We start from the raw sequence: 18,610 nt of genomic DNA on the forward strand, positions 1-18,610 counted from the left end.
CCTCCAGACTAACCTCTCACCAATTCCTCTCTTTTCAATTCACTCCGATCAACTCCACCTCGACCCCGTCCTCTTCCTCTTACTGCTCCGTTTTGAGCTAATAACAAAGGACATTGAGCTCGCCAATGCCCTTCCTGTTTACAGTAAGCACATTGGTTCACTCCTAAAGTGACAGCGGGACCTCCGCCTCGTCCTGCTCCCGCCCCCCTCGGGACAAATCCTCTTCCTCCTCCATCCCTGCCTCGTCCTCTAATTACTTGCTGTACTAATACCCGAGTTTTTAGGTCCTTCGTTTTCTTGTCAGATTTGTCTTTACTCTCATTTTCTCTATGTTCATAATATTGAGCCATACTCAGGATAACAGAAGGCGTAGAGGTAGTCTAGGTACTCTCTGCCGCTTGTAGTTGTGCAGAGATTTCAGGTACAAGTTGGTAACAAAGCGATTAACAAACAATCTTATGCCACCTTCTACTGACAGATCTTGTCCACTAAAATCAATGAACACCCCCTCAAATCGAGTAAAGAAATCAGAAACACTCTCATCTTTCTTTTGTTTGCAGGCGGTTACCTTATCCCAATCTACCTTCCGGGGTGGAATCAAAAAATGCATAGACGTGATGATCCGACCCGGTAATGCCAAGATTTCTGGACTTGGTTTATCACCAGGTTTACGATCCCTGTCCCAGTCCTTAAACTGTTCCCAAGTTCCTCCCAACTCAGTGGCATGATTGTGATCATGTACCTGTCACCACACATCAACGGGGACCAGTGAACCGAAAAACCATTCTATATCAGCTAATGTCATTACGGCCGATGAAGCAGCCTCAGTGAGTTCTTTGTAATAAGCAGTGGGATTCTTCCGATGGTCAGGTAGTTGCGATTTCAGAGAAAGGACCTCACCCCTTTTCCAAGGAGTATATACCCACTGCTCCTGAAATTGTGCCTCTACATGAGGTCTGGTCACTTGATCATTGGCATCTCTTAGCTCCGAGAGCTCAGGATGATAAATAGGATGGACTTCCCGCATAGGGTGCGGAGAGTCCCTGTTTGGGCATTTCGAAAATAACCGTTCTCGATATTTTGTTATAGTCTTGACATTTCTGTACACATCTTCGAATCCTAACTCAAACTTATGCGCCCGATCCACAATGTCATATAGAACCTGAGGGGCTCTCCCATCTGCGAAACATTGCTCTATAGGGAGATTAAACGATTGGCCATGGCTTCCAGAGCATATTGCTGCCTAACCGGCTCTTGTCCCTAAGAGTCCTCCATATATCTTTAAGGGTATAAATGGGATTCCGTACCCACCGAGATGCTTGATTTAATAGCAACTGCTTCTCCTCATACCCCACCGTAGATCGGGTATACAACCGCCGTGTACCAAGTGTACCGGGGACATGGGAGGGGGTTGAACCAGTCATAGCAGGGGTCGAGCTGGCAGACAATGACGGCCAAGCCGGGCCGGCGAAGTCAGCACTACTGGGGACATAATGGGGGGTGACAAAATGCCAGTCAATAAAATAGCCGTAGCCGGCGCTGAGGAAGTAGGAGCATGAGCTGGTCCCATAGGAGCGGGGACTGTAGATGCAACAGGCGCCGTAGCTTGCAGAGCTGTCTTGGCTGGGGCCGTAGCAAGAGGTACCGCAGGGTATACTCGCTGCGGAGCATAAGGGGGCGGTGGACGCGTATTCAATAAGTCCTCTATTTCATCTTCCGGCTCGATTCAAACTATATAGCTCTTATCTACCTGCAACCTAAACTGTCTATCCGTACAATCAATTCTTTTTTCAGTCTGTTCTTTATCGTATGCTATAGCCTTCTGGGTTATAGTCTGACCTCCCTTTATTTTGAGCAACTTTTCCTCCCTTATGCGTCGGTGTTTCGCCTCTTTTTGCCATAATTTAAAGAATCGAACATCTCTTGCCAGCTTCTCTTAGCGAACAATCTATTATCCTGTAAATACTGTATCTTTTTCTCATCAAATGACCCTGTTAAAAGCCATTGCAATAACACGTTATCCTTAGTATATTTATGCATGAATGGAGAGTGGCTGGAGAAGAAGATACTGGGGCAGATTTATGATGCCCTTGCGCCTCCTTGCGCCGCAATTGCGTCACGTAATGTGACGCAACGGCGGCGCAAACAATGCACCCTATTTACAACGTGTCGCATCTAGGAGATGCGTCACGTTGGAAACCCCTGCGCCATAAGGAGGCGTTCCTGCGCAGGGGGGGGGGCGTTCCTGCGCAAGAACGCCTCCTAAAAGTGGCTGAGTGAAATCTATGAGATTTCACTCAGCCACTTTCTACATCAATTCCTTACACCTGCTTGAAGCAGGCGTAAGGGTGACGCACAATGCATTGAATAGGTGGCTCCTGTGCATTGCAGGAGTCATGTCGCACTTGCGACATGACTCCTTCAATGCGCCACCCGTACACCGAGAGATGCGTCACGCATCCTCACTGCCTTGCACCATGGTGCGCCGCATCATAAATGCAGCGCACCATGGGTGGCGGAGCAGTGGCGCACTGTGGCGCATGTTAACTGGCGCATCCCTGGGGATGCGCCAGTTAACATAAATCTGCCCCACTGAGACTAAGGGTCTCTGGGAATTTATTGTAAGTGGTTGGTCAGGGTGTAAACTTTTTGGGAAAATTTGAAGTGTTTTTGGAATGTGAGGGAAGAGTGGAATCGGACAAGAGATGAATTGTTCGAGGGCAAAAGAGTTATTCCGCCCAAAACCCTGAAAGATAAAGTAGTATCCTTGGCACATGAAGGTCATCTTGGGAGGAGTCTCACCAAGCCAGAAGTAAGAGAACTGCACCGGCGGCCGGTTGTACCATCTAGTTGAAGAAGTAGTCAAGGATTGTGTTTCTTGAGCTAAGAATGTTAAGGGTAAAGTGGTGTTGAGTGCACCTATGTCTCCTGTTGAAATTTTAGTTGAACCGTAGAAAAAGTTGGGTTTGGATTTTGTGCATCCTTTCCATCTCTTAACTTTGAGAGAGCATTATGTTATACTGTTGGTGGAGCACATATCTAAATGGGCTGTCATGTAATGTGTGAGTTACTTAGATGTGAGAGTATAGGAAGAATTTCTAAAGGAGCAATTTTCCTGGCATGGACATCAATTCACCAAAATGCCTGGGGTAGCAGAAGTGACATCACACCTTATTTGACTTTTACTTTGACTCTCACACACATGCTTACACATACACACACTCTTAAACACATACTCACACTCTCACCTGCAAGCACACATAAAACATACATTTAAAAGCATTCTTTCTTACCTCAGCTGCCATATAGTGACATATTCCAGATAACAGTACTACATTTTTTATTACACGAATAGTGAATAATATTATTCGCTATTAGTGTAGAGTAACCATGATCTCACAAAATGTTTAAAATATTCTTACATTGAGTTGAAAACAGATCAAAAGGATATATCTACATGAACAGCTTTTAAATTCCACAGTACTTCAAATAACCATGCCAAAAAAGAGCAAAAAGTGGAAATCATGATTAAATTTTAAAACACCATTACATTCATTGGGGAATTGGCTGAGGTTTTAAAAAAGTGATGGGAAAGGAGAGAGAACAAAAACCTCTGATCAGGTCCACTTTGCTCTCCTAGTGTCCCCTGAAATTAGACCAAAACGGCTCAAAAAAACACCATATACTAACCCACATTACACATATGATTTGAACGATTAACCTATCATAGTTTTTCTAGCCCTAATGGCTACTTTCAGAAAAGCACAGAAACAGTAAGCAGTTTCAGGTAAACTTAGCAATTTGAAGTGGAGGAGAGCTGGTCTACAACGTCGGAATGCTAGCCTCCGTAACAAATGTCAGAAAGTGCTTTTGTGCTGAGCTGTGCCATTTGCAAAAGAACATTAAGTGCAATAGTGATTGTGCAGAATGATTGTCACATGGACAGGTGGAAACTATGTTTCCCTTTGGATCTAAAATATTTCTTTTAAAATAAGGACCAATGAATTGGCCCTGCTCTGAAGCAAAACAGAAGAGTCTGCTCTTATCTTGACAAATCCAGAGAAATGTACATGGGAGGTTCGCCTGTGTATCAGAAACTGCAATAATTCAAAATCAATAGTCCTTAAATAATATGTTAACCTCCTCTTTATAATTTTTAGGAATACGGCAGGGCTCAATGAACCAGGAAGATAAACCCTAAAGTTTCCCGTATGTAGCTTAACCATGCTATAGAATAGGCCTTGCCCACCGTTAGGCAGTTGAGTATAATGTCCTTGCAAAGCTTAGCTGCTGGGTTGAACCAAATGCTAACCCATAGTAGAAGTGGTGCCAGCTGAACCTTATCTGCTATGAATCCCTGGTTTAACTCGAAGTGGGTATTAAGTCTGGAGGTGGACGGTGGTAAGCTCAGCAACCGTCGCTAGAAGTTGTTTTCTTCGACCTGTAAAGAACAACATTTATTAAAACCCCAAACTCCTGCACCATTAGTAGCTGCAGTGATGGACTACAAGTTATATACCTTCAATGGTGGTAGGCCAGCACCCATGATGTCTGATCTGATAAGGTTACGGACTGTACTGGCAGATTTGTTTAGTTTAAGATTGGTCTGAGCAAGATGGGGGTTCCACGACCCTGATGACCTGAAAGTGAACCATAGATAACAAAAGTTGTCAACACTCATCAGTTCTCTCCCGTTAATACTCATTTTATTCAGCCTTAATTTACCCAGTCCACAAGACATAATGTGTGACTTAGTATAGTTGTTTTTTAGGTTCAGGTTTTGCAGAAAGGAGGAAGAAACGTCCACCTGATGCCTCAAAGCATTTGGAGTGAGGGCTAACAATACCGCATCAGCAGCATACAGTAACGGGGGAATCGGGGACCTGCGATTCTAGGTATATCTGGATGGTATGACGTACTATAAAAATAACATAAGGATCTATACCTTCTAATAGCCCCAATATCGTTCTACCAAAATATTCAGTCAGTTGGCAGTGAAGAAAAATCAATTGTTTATTAACACAAAATACTCTATAGAGGAGCCTCTCTGTCGTCACCCAGCCGGTGCGCAGAGAGGACTGCCGGTTCATAGTCAATACATGTCATAAATACCTTTATCATGATGCATGAGATCACCGTACATGGAAAGATACTAATTGGCACTGAAGCTAGAAGGAAAGACCATATATGGCACACAAGGCTAGTTTGAAAGTCTGCTTTTACTATTATTGGGGAGGGTCAGGAGGGGTGACTCCCTTTCGTCTCGGTGCCTGGGAGCACAGGCACGGCACCTTTAGGAATGCGCTTATCACCACTGAAGCCAGATGCGACCTTGGGTCTCAAGACGAGAAAGAATAGTGTGTATTCAGCTGCTTCTTATAACTCAACTAGCAGGGGCCTACTGACTACTTGGAGGACAGCACGTGACCGCTGCCGAATCTAATGTGTGTACAAACAAAATGGCGTCTGTCTGGTTTTCGGTTCGTGTTTAAGGAATGCAGAAAAACAACAGGTAAAGGAATTCCCTATCAACTTAACTAGGTAGATAAAAGCTATAGCGAATATTGGAGATTACACATACAGATAGATACATCATGCTAACAAAAGATTACTGTGATTACAGGAATTTGATTCTATCCCTCAGAACCACCCTTTTAGCATGAAGTAGCTAACTAAAGAGACCACTCCTCAAAAATACCCTCATCAATTTGCATCATATCTCATATTTCTTGCTGAACCATTTGGGCTTTTACTACAGCAGGGGAAGACTTTGTCACAGAGGAAGTAATTTTTGTTGCACAATAAGAGCAACAGGCAGGCACACAATGTATACAAAGACAGCAGGTAAAGATAACTCCTACTATGCCAGCTAAGATCATTAGAATCTTCCAACCCCATGTGGACTACAGACCCCAAAACCATCTGGATAGGGACCAGGTACCTGTATCTGCATGTACTTCAGAAGCCAGACGGTGTAACCTTTGAATAGTCAAATGAACAGATGGGGCGGAATCAGGAATATACACACAGCAGGAACTGCCGATCACACGGCAAGGTCCTCCGGCAAGGTCCTCCTCGATCTGCTAAGATAACGTCTAAAACCATCCGATTTTGAAGCGAGACGAGTCTCGTAGCCTGAAGCTCTACAGTCAAATTAGTTAGTATACCTGCTGTGGTATTTATTACTCTTTCAACTACCCTAGACAGACGCCTTACTTCCTTGCTAGTGATGATTGGGCCCCAAATAGGAAATACTCCTTTTACAATGTCAATAAAATGCTGTTCAGGAGTATCAGTTTGGTCTATTTCTGTGGTATCAATCTCCCTTTTATCCCGTACTACAGGCAGACCTTCCCCATCCAATTGATGATCCTTATGATAATTGGAGGGTGCTATATAAACTGGTGGATACAAAAAGGACAAATAGCAGCAACCTGCCCACCCTCGGGGAAGCCAAGTATAAGCGTTTTCACCACATACAAAATAAACATTTGGAGATGTCAACAAAGGTGGGCTACTAAAGGTGCACTGTCGATAGGTATAGTTACAATGACTGTCTCCTACTGAAATATGTCCAGCACCTTGTACACAAAATGCAGAGGTACTATTCAATATAGGTACTGGGATGGCTTTGTCATCAGTAACATTTTAATCTTGAAACTGCTGGAAATACTGAGTAAAATTACATTCTGCAAAGTCTAATATCTCACTCTGCAGCCATGTAATGTTTTCATATTCAGTGTACAGATTCATACAAGCATTTGGATCAAGCAACCCCTCCCCGTTGTTTCCCTGTGGGTCTAAACCCTGATGTACTGCAATATAGGCCAAAATCATCTCCTAGTCCTTTTCGGAATAACGAGATGCGTCTACCGTGTAATGCATATACATCATGGACAGCAATTTAAACCAAGCTTCACAGCTTCCCAGATAAGATAAAGGTAACGAAATGAAGAGATCATGTCTATGCATTACTGACGGTAGAAGGCCACAAACCCAACAATTTGTCATATTGGTACTGTGAGTTTGATGCAACATTTCAACAAATACATTCTTAGTATAGGTCTGACGATGCCTTTCTTTATGTGGGGCCAAAGTGAAAAAGAAATGCTCAGGTGGTGAGGTAGTAGTTCCTAATACAGTGTGCATGGGATGACGAAATTCTAAGTATACAAATACACTCATTACTATGATCAAGAAAACTGCAATAGTAATTACAAAAACTACTTTTACACACGTAGTCCAAGAAGAAAACATAGGTACATTATTAGGCATATATCGAGGAGCGAGAGGGCGTTCCTCCTCATGAATAAAACGACCAAAGGGATAAATCCTAACTAAAAGTCCAAACTATACTAAGGGAACACAGTCCAACCTGCCAGAGGGTGCTTCTTTCCTGTGTCTGTCTAGAGCCTCAAAGGCAGGCTCCTTTCGTTCATCAAAAAGAGAAACAGATCCTTGCGTCGAGGGTTTTTCCACAAACAATTCAGAAAGAAAATCACAACCTGGGCACCTTTTTCGGCATGTAGCTTAGTCTTTCTTTCTGAACAGAGCAATGTAACGTTCCCGGCTCTCAACGTGTTCAGTCCAGTGTCTCGCTCAGCACCCCGGAACAATTCTAGCAAAACCTAGTACTCAAGTCTCTCCCTATCTCCTACCCTTTTCATCTGGGGTACCGTGTCATTTTCTGGGCCGCAGGTTGTATCGAGCATGACCAGGTACTTCCTGATCAGTGAACAAAACAGATGAGGATACATTTGTGGCACTTGACTTATCATGAACTCCTCGTGTATCAATGGGGACAACAGATTCCGGGGCTATTTCTAATGCAGATGATAAGGCCCCTTCCGTTCCCAAAGCTCCTTGTTCTTGCCCTTTCTTAATTTTCTGAGCGTCAGAAAAAGGAACCAAACGAGGAGCTTGCTCACTCTCCTGGGTCAAAACGCTTTCCGGATTTGGTTGATCAAAAGGAAGCGGCAGAGCTATCCTCTTCAGATGTAATATATGAATCCAATGTTTCCGACCATTCACCTTCACCGCTGTCCGCGTAGCCAGTAGAATTTGGACAGGGTCAGTCCACCTAGGCTCCAGACTGCATTTCTGCTGATAATTCCTCACCAACACCCATTGACCGGGTTCCAAACGATGTCCAGGACCCTCCGACAGGGGCTGCAATACGGCTGACACCTGTTGATTAATAGAACGGAGGTCTTTAGTCAAAGCATACAAATAGTCTGTCATCATAGGGTATTTAATCTCTCGAAAGTTTCTAGGTCGTGGAACGCCCCAAATATTAGCAGGTCGCCCATATGGTGTCAATCCTGATCGAGAATGTGGGGTAATGCGTAAGGACATTAAAGCTAAGGGCAAAGCATTAGGCCATTTCAGCCCAGTGCTTTCTTGAATTTTTGCCAATTTCAACTTCAAACTTCCATTATATTTTGCCACCAACCCTGCTGACTGGGGATGTCAAGCAGCATGAAATTTTTGTTTTATGTGTAACCCATTACACACATGTTTGATAAGATCAGCATGAAAGTGCCTCCCGTTATCTGTCCAGATCACCCTAGGTAATCCGTATCGGGGGAAGAACTCTTTAATCAGGGCTTTGGCTGTTGCTAGAGCAGTATTTTCTTTGGTGGGGTAGGCTTCCACCCATTTACTAAGAGCACAAACCACCACCAAAACTTATTTCAAATTGTTCACCCGTTCTAATTAGATATAGTCCATCTGGAGCACTTCAAATGGTAAAGACAGGGGTGCAAAATTTCCACTGAGAACAAGTTCCCGCCCCCCTGGATTGTGTCGTAGGCAGACCATAGAATGCTGGACTAAATGGGCGGCAGTTTTGGAAATATTAGGATTAATCCAAACTGGATCTAACAAGGCACAGATACCTTTCGCTCCAACATGTGCTGTTCCATGAGCTATGGTCACTACAGCGTTAACTAGTGTATTGGGAAGCATCCATCTTTGTTGATCAATCCAACAACCATTATCGTCTAATCTCCCCACCTCGTTTTCCCAAAGGGCGAATTCAGCAGGAGTAGCTTCGTTCTGTATTTCTTGGACACTTACCATAGTGTTATCAAACATATCTGTCTCCTCGACCCATCTGGCCAAGCTCACATACATGGGAGACATTTTAGATCTAGCAGTTTCCTTCGCTATCTGATCAGCAAAAGTATTCCCTTCTCCCACAGTGTCCACTATTGCCTTATGTGCACTACATTTCACCACTGCCACTTTTTCGTGTAATGTCAAAGCAGTTAGCAATCCTAAAATCAAAGGGCCATGTTGTATTCTTTGGCCATGCGAAGTGAGGAAACCCCTCTCCGCCCACAATTTGCCAATACTATGAGCCAAGCCAAAGGCGTATTGGCTATCAGTATAAATATTTACTCTCAATCCTTCACTTAACTCACAGGCTCGTAGCAATACTACTAATTCAGCTGCCTGTGCTGACTGATAGGGAACTCGAGAAGTCTCAACTACTGTACAGAGGGTGGTTATAGCATACGCAGCTGTCGTTGTGGCATCTGGTAACTTGAAACAAAAGCCATCCACATACAACTCCCCTTGGGGGTCAGATAGGGGAGTGTCTGTGAGGTCCACCCGTCCCTTCGTTTCTTCCTCAGTTCGAAATATACAATCATGTACATCATTGTTTGGCTCATCCGAAGGGAGGGGTAGTAACGTGGCTGGGTTCAGAGTGGCACACCTTTTGATAGGAATATGAGGAGCAAATAGAGTCAATTCATATCCAGTGAGACGTGCACTTGTAAGGTGCTGGTCTTTGTTTTGTTCAATAATGTATCCACATCGTGCGGTACCATCACTGTGAGGTCAGAATTCAAAACGAGTCCTTCTGACTGTCGAATGGCCACCGAGACTGCAGCGGTAGCCCTTATACAGCAAGGAAGTGCTCTGGCGACATTATCCAACACCGCCAAAAAATAAGCGCAAGGCCGTTGCTTACCACCAAATCCTTGTGTCAACACAGAAAGCGAGCAACCGTCCACCTTGTGTACATGGAGCACAAAAGGCTTCCGGTAATCAGGAGTCCCTAGAACAGGTGCAGAACAAAGTGCAGATTTTAAAGAGTCAAAAGCCTTCTGACATTCATCAGTCCAGGGTAGTGGTTTATGCACATCTTTAGTAGTTAAGTACAAGAGAGGTTTAGTAAGAAGGGAAAAGTTAGGAATCCATTGGCGACAGTAAGAGGTTATGCCAAGAAATGCATGAACATCATGTTGAGTACGAGGTACTGGCATGCTAAAAATAGTAGCCACATGTTGAGGAGTTAGTTTCCTCCCCTCTTTCGACAGTAGATGACCAAGGTAGGTCACCTCCTGTCGACAATATTGGAATTTAGAAAGGTATACTTTTGTTACCATTATCTGCTAGATGAAACAATATTTTAAGCGTGGCTTCCTTACAACCTTCCTCAGTATCTGAAGCCACTAACAAATCATCCACATACTGGAGGAGTATATTTCCTGAGGGCAAAGTCAATTCATCCAATACTGCTTTCAGTGCTTGACTATAGATACGGTATACTCCTGAGGAGCGTAGCAAATCTAAAGCTGGGCCCAGATAACGAGAAGCCGAAAATATGACGGCTATCAGGGTGGATTGGAAAGAAAGCATTTTTCAAATCTATAACGGAGAAATACTTTGCAGTGGGAGGAATCATAGTAAGAATTGTAGTGATGTTCGAGACCACTGGATATTGGGGTACCACTATTTTATTAGTTTCCTGCAAATCAATTACAAAACGCTAAGTATCAGCATAATCGGGACCACTTTCTGTAGGGGCCTTTTTCAAAATTAGTAATATAGGACTATTACAAGTATTAGAAGCGGTTTCTTACACTACGCCTTTGTCAATCAAATCCTGTATAATTGCTAACAATGCCCTCTCACCAGCCGGTGAGATCTTGTACTGTGGAATATGTGGTAGTCGAGCATTCGGTTTTAAGGTAATAGAGACTGGCGGGATCTTTAAAAGACCAACATCCGTATTACCAGTTGCCTACAATGTAGGCGGGATAACAGAAAACTCGGGAGGGAGGGGCTCATTTTTCACAAAACATTGCCAAGTATGCTTATCAGGCGATTGAATAGTTAAATACACACCGTCAGGGGAACAATAAATCTTTGCATGCAATTTCTTTAACAGGTCCAGTCCCAACAGATTTTCCCCACAATGTGACGTCAACAAAAATGGAGAGGCCACCGTAACTGGACCTACGGTAAGTGAGAGAGGTTTAGAAATGGGGCTCACTACTGGGATTCCAGAGAATCCAACTGAGACATTATTTTGCCCGGACAGAGAGGCCCCTGGGACCAGGGAACGCGCAATCGAACTATTCATTGCACCAGTATCTACTAGAAAATTCTCGTCAGTCCCCATTAATTGCCCTCAGACATAAGGCCCTGGCTGATCAATGGGTACTGACACCTGGCCCCTACTCTGCTTGTGGCTGTCCTATGCATAAGTATACCCATCTGTTCCGTTAGTCCCGTAATCTTCATTATAGTACTGCCTCCCTCTCGGATTATCAAAACAATTCCCTCCAGACTAACCTCTCACCAATTCCTCTCTTTTCAATTCACTCCGATCAACTCCACCTCGACCCCGTGATCTTCCTCTAACTGATCCGTTTTGAGCTAATAACAAAGGACATTGAGCTCGCCAATGCCCTTCCTGTTTACAGTAAGCACATTGGTTCACTCCTAAAGTGACAGCGGGACCTCCGCCTCGTCCTGCTCCCGCCCCCCTCGGGACAAATCCTCTTCCTCCTCCATCCCTGCCTCGTCCTCTAATTACTTGCTGTACTAATACCCGAGTTTTTAGGTCCTTCGTTTTCTTGTCAGATTTGTCTTTACTCTCATTTTCTCTATGTTCATAATATTGAGCCATACTCAGGATAACAGAAGGCGTAGAGGTAGTCTAGGTACTCTCTGCCGCTTGTAGTTGTGCAGAGATTTCAGGTACAAGTTGGTAACAAAGCGATTAACAAACAATCTTATGCCACCTTCTACTGACAGATCTTGTCCACTAAAATCAATGAACACCCCCTCAAATCGAGTAAAGAAATCAGAAACACTCTCATCTTTCTTTTGTTTGCAGGCGGTTACCTTATCCCAATCTACCTTCCGGGGTGGAATCAAAGAATGCATATACGTGATGATCCGACCCGGTAATGCCAAGATTTCTGGACTTGGTTTATCACCAGGTTTACGATCCCTGTCCCAGTCCTTAAACTGTTCCCAAGTTCCTCCCAACTCAGTGGCATGATTGTGATCATGTACCTGTCACCACACATCAACGGGGACCAGTGAACCGAAAAACCATTCTATATCAGCTAATGTCATTACGGCCGATGAAGCAGCCTCAGTGAGTTCTTTGTAATAAGCAGTGGGATTCTTCCGATGGTCAGGTAGTTGCGATTTCAGAGAAAGGACCTCACCCCTTTTCCAAGGAGTATATACCCACTGCTCCTGAAATTGTGCCTCTACATGAGGTCTGGTCACTTGATCATTGGCATCTCTTAGCTCCGAGAGCTCAGGATGATAAATAGGATGGACTTCCCGCATAGGGTGCGGAGAGTCCCTGTTTGGGCATTTCGAAAATAACCGTTCTCGATATTTTGTTATAGTCTTGACATTTCTGTACACATCTTCGAATCCTAACTCAAACTTATGCGCCCGATCCACAATGTCATATAGAACCTGAGGGGCTCTCCCATCTGCGAAACATTGCTCTATAGGGAGATTAAACGATTGGCCATGGCTTCCAGAGCATATTGCTGCCTAACCGGCTCTTGTCCCTAAGAGTCCTCCATATATCTTTAAGGGTATAAATGGGATTCCGTACCCACCGAGATGCTTGATTTAATAGCAACTGCTTCTCCTCATACCCCACCGTAGATCGGGTATACAACCGCCGTGTACCAAGTGTACCGGGGACATGGGAGGGGGTTGAACCAGTCATAGCAGGGGTCGAGCTGGCAGACAATGACGGCCAAGCCGGGCCGGCGAAGTCAGCACTACTGGGGACATAATGGGGGATGACAAAATGCCAGTCAATAAAATAGCCGTAGCCGGCGCTGAGGAAGTAGGAGCATGAGCTGGTCCCATAGGAGCGGGGACTGTAGATGCAACAGGCGCCGTAACTTGCAGAGCTGTCTTGGCTGGGGCCGTAGCAAGAGGTACCGCAGGGTATACTCGCTGCGGAGCATAAGGGGGCGGTGGACGCGTATTCAATAAGTCCTCTATTTCATCTTCCGGCTCGGTTCGAGCTATATAGCTCTTATCTACCTGCAACCTAAACTGTCTATCCGTACAATCAATTCTTTTTTCAGTCTGTTCTTTATCGTATGCTATAGCCTTCTGGGTTATAGTCTGACCTCCCTTTATTTTGAGCAACTTTTCCTCCCTTATGCGTCGGTGTTTCGCCTCTTTTTGCCATAATTTAAAGAATCGAACATCTCTTGCCAGCTTCTCTTAGCGAACAATCTATTATCCTGTAAATACTGTATCTTTTTCTCATCAAATGACCCTGTTAAAAGCCATTGCAATAACACGTTATCCTTAGTATATTTATGCATGAATGGAGAGTGGCTGGAGAAGAAGATACTGGGGCAGATTTATGATGCCCTTGCGCCTCCTTGCGCCGCAATTGCGTCACGTAATGTGACGCAACGGCGGCGCAAACAATGCGCCCTATTTACAACGTGTCGCATCTAGGAGATGCGTCACGTTGGAAACCCCTGCGCCATAAGGAGGCGTTCCTGGGCAGGGGGGGGGGCGTTCCTGCGCAGGAACGCCTCCTAAAAGTGGCTGAGTGAAATCTATGAGATTTCACTCAGCCACTTTCTACGTCAATTCCTTACACCTGCTTGAAGCAGGCGTAAGGGTGACGCACAATGCATTGAATAGGTGGCTCCTGTGCATTGCAGGAGTCATGTCGCACTTGCGACATGACTCCTGCAATGCGCCACCCGTACACCGAGAGATGCGTCACGCATCCTCACTGCCTTGCACCATGGTGCGCCGCATCATAAATGCAGCGCACCATGGGTGGCGGAGCAGTGGCGCACTGTGGCGCATGTTAACTGGCGCATCCCTGGGGATGCGCCAGTTAACATAAATCTGCCCCACTGAGGCTAAGGGTCTCTGGGAATTTATTGTAAGTGGTTGGTCAGGGTGTAAACTTTTTGGGAAAATTTGAAGTGTTTTTGGAATGTGAGGGAAGAGTGGAATCGGACAAGAGATGAATTGTTCGAGGGCAAAAGAGTTATTCCGCCCAAAACCCTGAAAGATAAAGTAGTATCCTTGGCACATGAAGGTCATCTTGGGAGGAGTCTCACCAAGCCAGAAGTAAGAGAACTGCACCGGCGGCCGGTTGTACCATCTAGTTGAAGAAGTAGTCAAGGATTGTGTTTCTTGAGCTAAGAATGTTAAGGGTAAAGTGGTGTTGAGTGCACCTATGTCTCCTGTTGAAATTTTAGTTGAACCGTAGAAAAAGTTGGGTTTGGATTTTGTGCATCCTTTCCATCTCTTAACTTTGAGAGAGCATTATGTTATACTGTTGGTGGAGCACATATCTAAATGGGCTGTCATGTAATGTGTGAGTTACTTAGATGTGAGAGTATAGGAAGAATTTCTAAAGGAGCAATTTTCCTGGCATGGACATCAATTCACCAAAATGCCAGGGGTAGCAGAAGTGACATCACACCTTATTTGACTTTTACTTTGACTCTCACACACATGCTTACACATACACACACTCTTAAACACATACTCACACTCTCACCTGCAAGCACACATAAAACATACATTTAAAAGCATTCTTTCTTACCTCAGCTGCCATATAGTGACATATTCCAGATAACAGTACTACATTTTTATTACACGAATAGTGAATAATATTATTCGCTATTAGTGTAGAGTAACCATGATCTCACAAAATGTTTAAAATATTCTTACATTGAGTTGAAAACAGATCAAAAGGATATATCTACATGAACAGCTTTTAAATTCCACAGTACTTCAAATAACCATGCCAAAAAAGAGCAAAAAGTGGAAATCATGATTAAATTTTAAAACACCATTACATTCATTGGGGAATTGGCTGAGGTTTTAAAAAAGTGATGGGAAAGGAGAGAGAACAAAAACCTCTGATCAGGTCCACTTTGCTCTCCTAGTGTCCCCTGAAATTAGACCAAAACGGCTCAAAAAAACACCATATACTAACCCACATTGCACATATGATTTGAACGATTAACCTATCATAGTTTTTCTAGCCCTAATGGCTACTTTCAGAAAAGCACAGAAACAGTAAGCAGTTTCAGGTAAACTTAGCAATTTGAAGTGGAGGAGAGCTGGTCTACAATGTCGGAATGCTAGCCTCCGTAACAAATGTCAGAAAGTGCTTTTGTGCTGAGCTGTGCCATTTGCAAAAGAACATTAAGTGCAATAGTGATTGTGCAGAATGATTGTCACATGGACAGGTAGAAACTATGTTTCCCGTTGGATCTAAAATATTTCTTTTAAAATAAGGACCAATGAATTGGCCCTGCTCTGAAGCAAAACAGAAGAGTCTGCTCTCATCTTGACAAATCCAGAGAAATGTACATGGGAGGTTCGCCTGTGTATCAGAAACTGCAATAATTCAAAACCAATAGTCCTTAAATAATATGTTAACCTCCTTTTTATAATTTTTAGGAATACGGCGGGGCTCAATGAACCAGGAAGATAAACCCAGGGATCCTAAAGTTTCCCGTATGTAGCTTAACCATGCTATAGAATAGGCCTTGCCCACCGTTAGGCAGTTGAGTATAATGTCCTTGCAAAGCTTAGCTGCTGGGTTGAACCAAATGCTAACCCATAGTAGAAGTGGTGCCAGCTGAACCTTAACTGCTATGAATCCCTGGTTTAACTCGAAGTGGGTAATAAGTCTGGAGGTGGACGGTGGTAAGCTCAGCAACCGTCGCTAGAAGTTGTTTTCTTCGACCTGTAAAGAACAACATTTATTAAAACCCCAAACTCCTGCACCATTAGTAGCTGCAGTGATGGACTACAAGTTATATACCTTCAATGGTGGTAGGCCAGCACCCATGATGTCTGATCTGATAAAGTTACGGACTGTACTGGCAGATTTGTTTAGTTTAAGATTGGTCTGAGCAAGATGGGGGTTCCACGACCCTGATGAACTGAAAGTGAACCATAGATAACAAAAGTTGTCAACACTCATCAGTTCTCTCCCGTTAATACTCATTTTATTCAGCCTTAATTTACCCAGTCCACAAGACATAATGTGTGACTTAGTATAGTTGTTTTTTAGGTTCAGGTTTTGCAGAAAGGAGGAAGAAACGTCCACCTGATGCCTCAAAGCCTTTGGAGTGAGGGCTAACAATACCGCATCAGCAGCATACAGTAACGGGGGAATCGGGGACCTGCGATTCTAGGTATATCTGGATGGGATGACGTACTATAAAAATAACGTAAAGATCTATACCTACTAATAGCCCCAATATCGTTCTACCAAAATATTCAGTCAGTTGGCAGTGAAGAAAAATCAATTGTTTATTAACACAAAATACTCTATAGAGGAGCCTCTCCGTCGTCACCCAGCCGGTGCGCAGAGAGGACTGCCGGTTCATAGTCAATACATGTCATATATACCTTTATCATGATGCATGAGATCACCGTACATGGAAAGATACTAATTGGCACTGAAGCTAGAAGGAAAGACCATATATGGCACACAAGGCTAGTTTGAAAGTCTGCTTTTACTATTATTGGGGAGGGTCAGGAGGGGTGACTCCCTTTCGTCTCGGTGCCTGGGAGCACAGGCACGGCACCTTCAGGAATGCGCTTATCACCACTGAAGCCAGATGCGACCTTGGGTCTCAAGACGAGAAAGAATAGTGTGTATTCAGTTGCTTCTTATATTTCAACTAGCAGGGGCCTACTGACTACTTGGAGGACAGCACATGACCGCTGCCGAATCTAATGTGTGTACAAACAAAATGGCGTCTGTCTGGTTTTCGGTTCGTGTTTAAGGAATACAGAAAAACAACAGTTAAAGGAATTCCCTATCAACTAAACTAGGTAGATAAAAGCTATAGCGAATAATGGAGATTACACATACAGATAGATAGATCATGCTAACAAAAGATTACTGTGATTACAGGAATTTGATTCTATCCCTCAGAACCACCCTTTTAGCATGAAGTCACTAACTAAAGAGACCACTCCCCAAAAATACCCTCATCAATGTGCATCATATCTCATATTTCTTGCTGAACCATTTGGGCTTTTACTACAGCAGGGGAAGACTTCGTCAAAGAGGAAGTAATTTTTGTTGCACAATAAGAGCAACAGGCAGGCACACAATGTATACAAAGACAGCAGGTAAAGATAACTCCTACTATGCCAGCTAAGATCATTAGAATCTTCCAACCCCATGTGGACAACAGACCCCAAAACCATCCGGATAGGGACCAGGTACCTGTATCTGCATGTACTTCAGAAGCCAGACGGTGTAACCTTTGAATAGCCAAATAAACAGATGGGGCGGAATCAGGAATATACACACAGCAGGAACTGCCGATCACACAGCAAGGTCCTCCTCGATCTGCTAAGATAACGTCTAAAACCATCCGATTTTGAAGCGAGACAAGTTTTGTAGCCTGAAGCTCTACAGTCAAATTAGTTAGTATACCTGCTGTGGTATTTATTACTCTTTCAACTACCCTAGACAGGCGCCTTACTTCCTTGCTAGTAATGATGGGGCCCCAAATAGGAAATACTCCTTTTACAATGTCAATAAAATGCTGTTCAGGAGTATCAGTTTGGTCTATTTCTGTGGTATCAATCTCCCTTTTATCGCGTACTACAGGCAGACCTTCCCCATCCAATTGATGATCCTTATGATAATTGGAGGGTGCTATATAAACTGGTGGATACAAAAAGGACAAATAACAGCAACCTGCCCACCCTCGGGGAAGCCAAGTATAAGCGTTTTCACCGCATACAAAATAAACATTTGGAGGTGTCAACAAAGGTGGGCTACTAAAGGTGCACTGTCGATAGGTATAGTTACAATGACTGTCTCCTACTGAAATATGTCCAGCACCTTGTACACAAAATGCAGAGGTACTATTCAATATAGGTACTGGGATGGCTTTGTCATCAGTAACATTTCAATCTTGAAACTGCTGGAAATACTGAGTAAAATTACATTCTGCAAAGTCTAATATCTCACTCTGCAGCCATGTAATGTTTTCATATTCAGTGTACAGATTCGTACAAGCATTTCGATCAAGCGATCCCTCCCCGTTGTTTCCCTGTGGGTCGAAACCCTGATGTACTTCAATATAGGCCAAAATCATCTCATAGTCCTTTTCGGAATAACGAGATGCGTCTACCGTGTAATGCATATACATCATGGACAACAATTTAAACCAAGCTTCACAGCTTCCCAGATAAGATAAAGGTAACGAAATGAAGAGATCATGTCTATGCATTACTGACGGTAGAAGGCCACAAACCCAACAATTTGTCATATTGGTAGCACTGTGAGTTTGATGCAACA

General features: G+C 43.8%; 1 long non-coding RNA gene across 2 annotated transcripts in view; it reads right to left on the minus strand.

Annotated features, from left to right (window-relative positions):
• Positions 1 to 18,610, minus strand: part of LOC144819393 (uncharacterized) — a 152,202-nt gene that overhangs the window by 106,144 nt on the left and 27,448 nt on the right. Inside the window, exon 5 of one of the 2 annotated variants that reach the window (XR_013607339.1) lies at positions 6,947 to 8,187. The exons of the other annotated variant lie outside the window; for it this stretch is intronic. This is a non-coding gene — a long non-coding RNA (uncharacterized LOC144819393). Of the gene's footprint in view, positions 1 to 6,946; positions 8,188 to 18,610 lie in introns of those variants that run through there. 2 annotated transcript variants of the gene reach the window in all.

Source organism: Lissotriton helveticus, chromosome 2_1, assembly GCF_964261635.1.
Source record: "Lissotriton helveticus chromosome 2_1, aLisHel1.1, whole genome shotgun sequence".
Taxonomy (NCBI): Eukaryota; Metazoa; Chordata; class Amphibia; order Caudata; family Salamandridae; genus Lissotriton; species Lissotriton helveticus.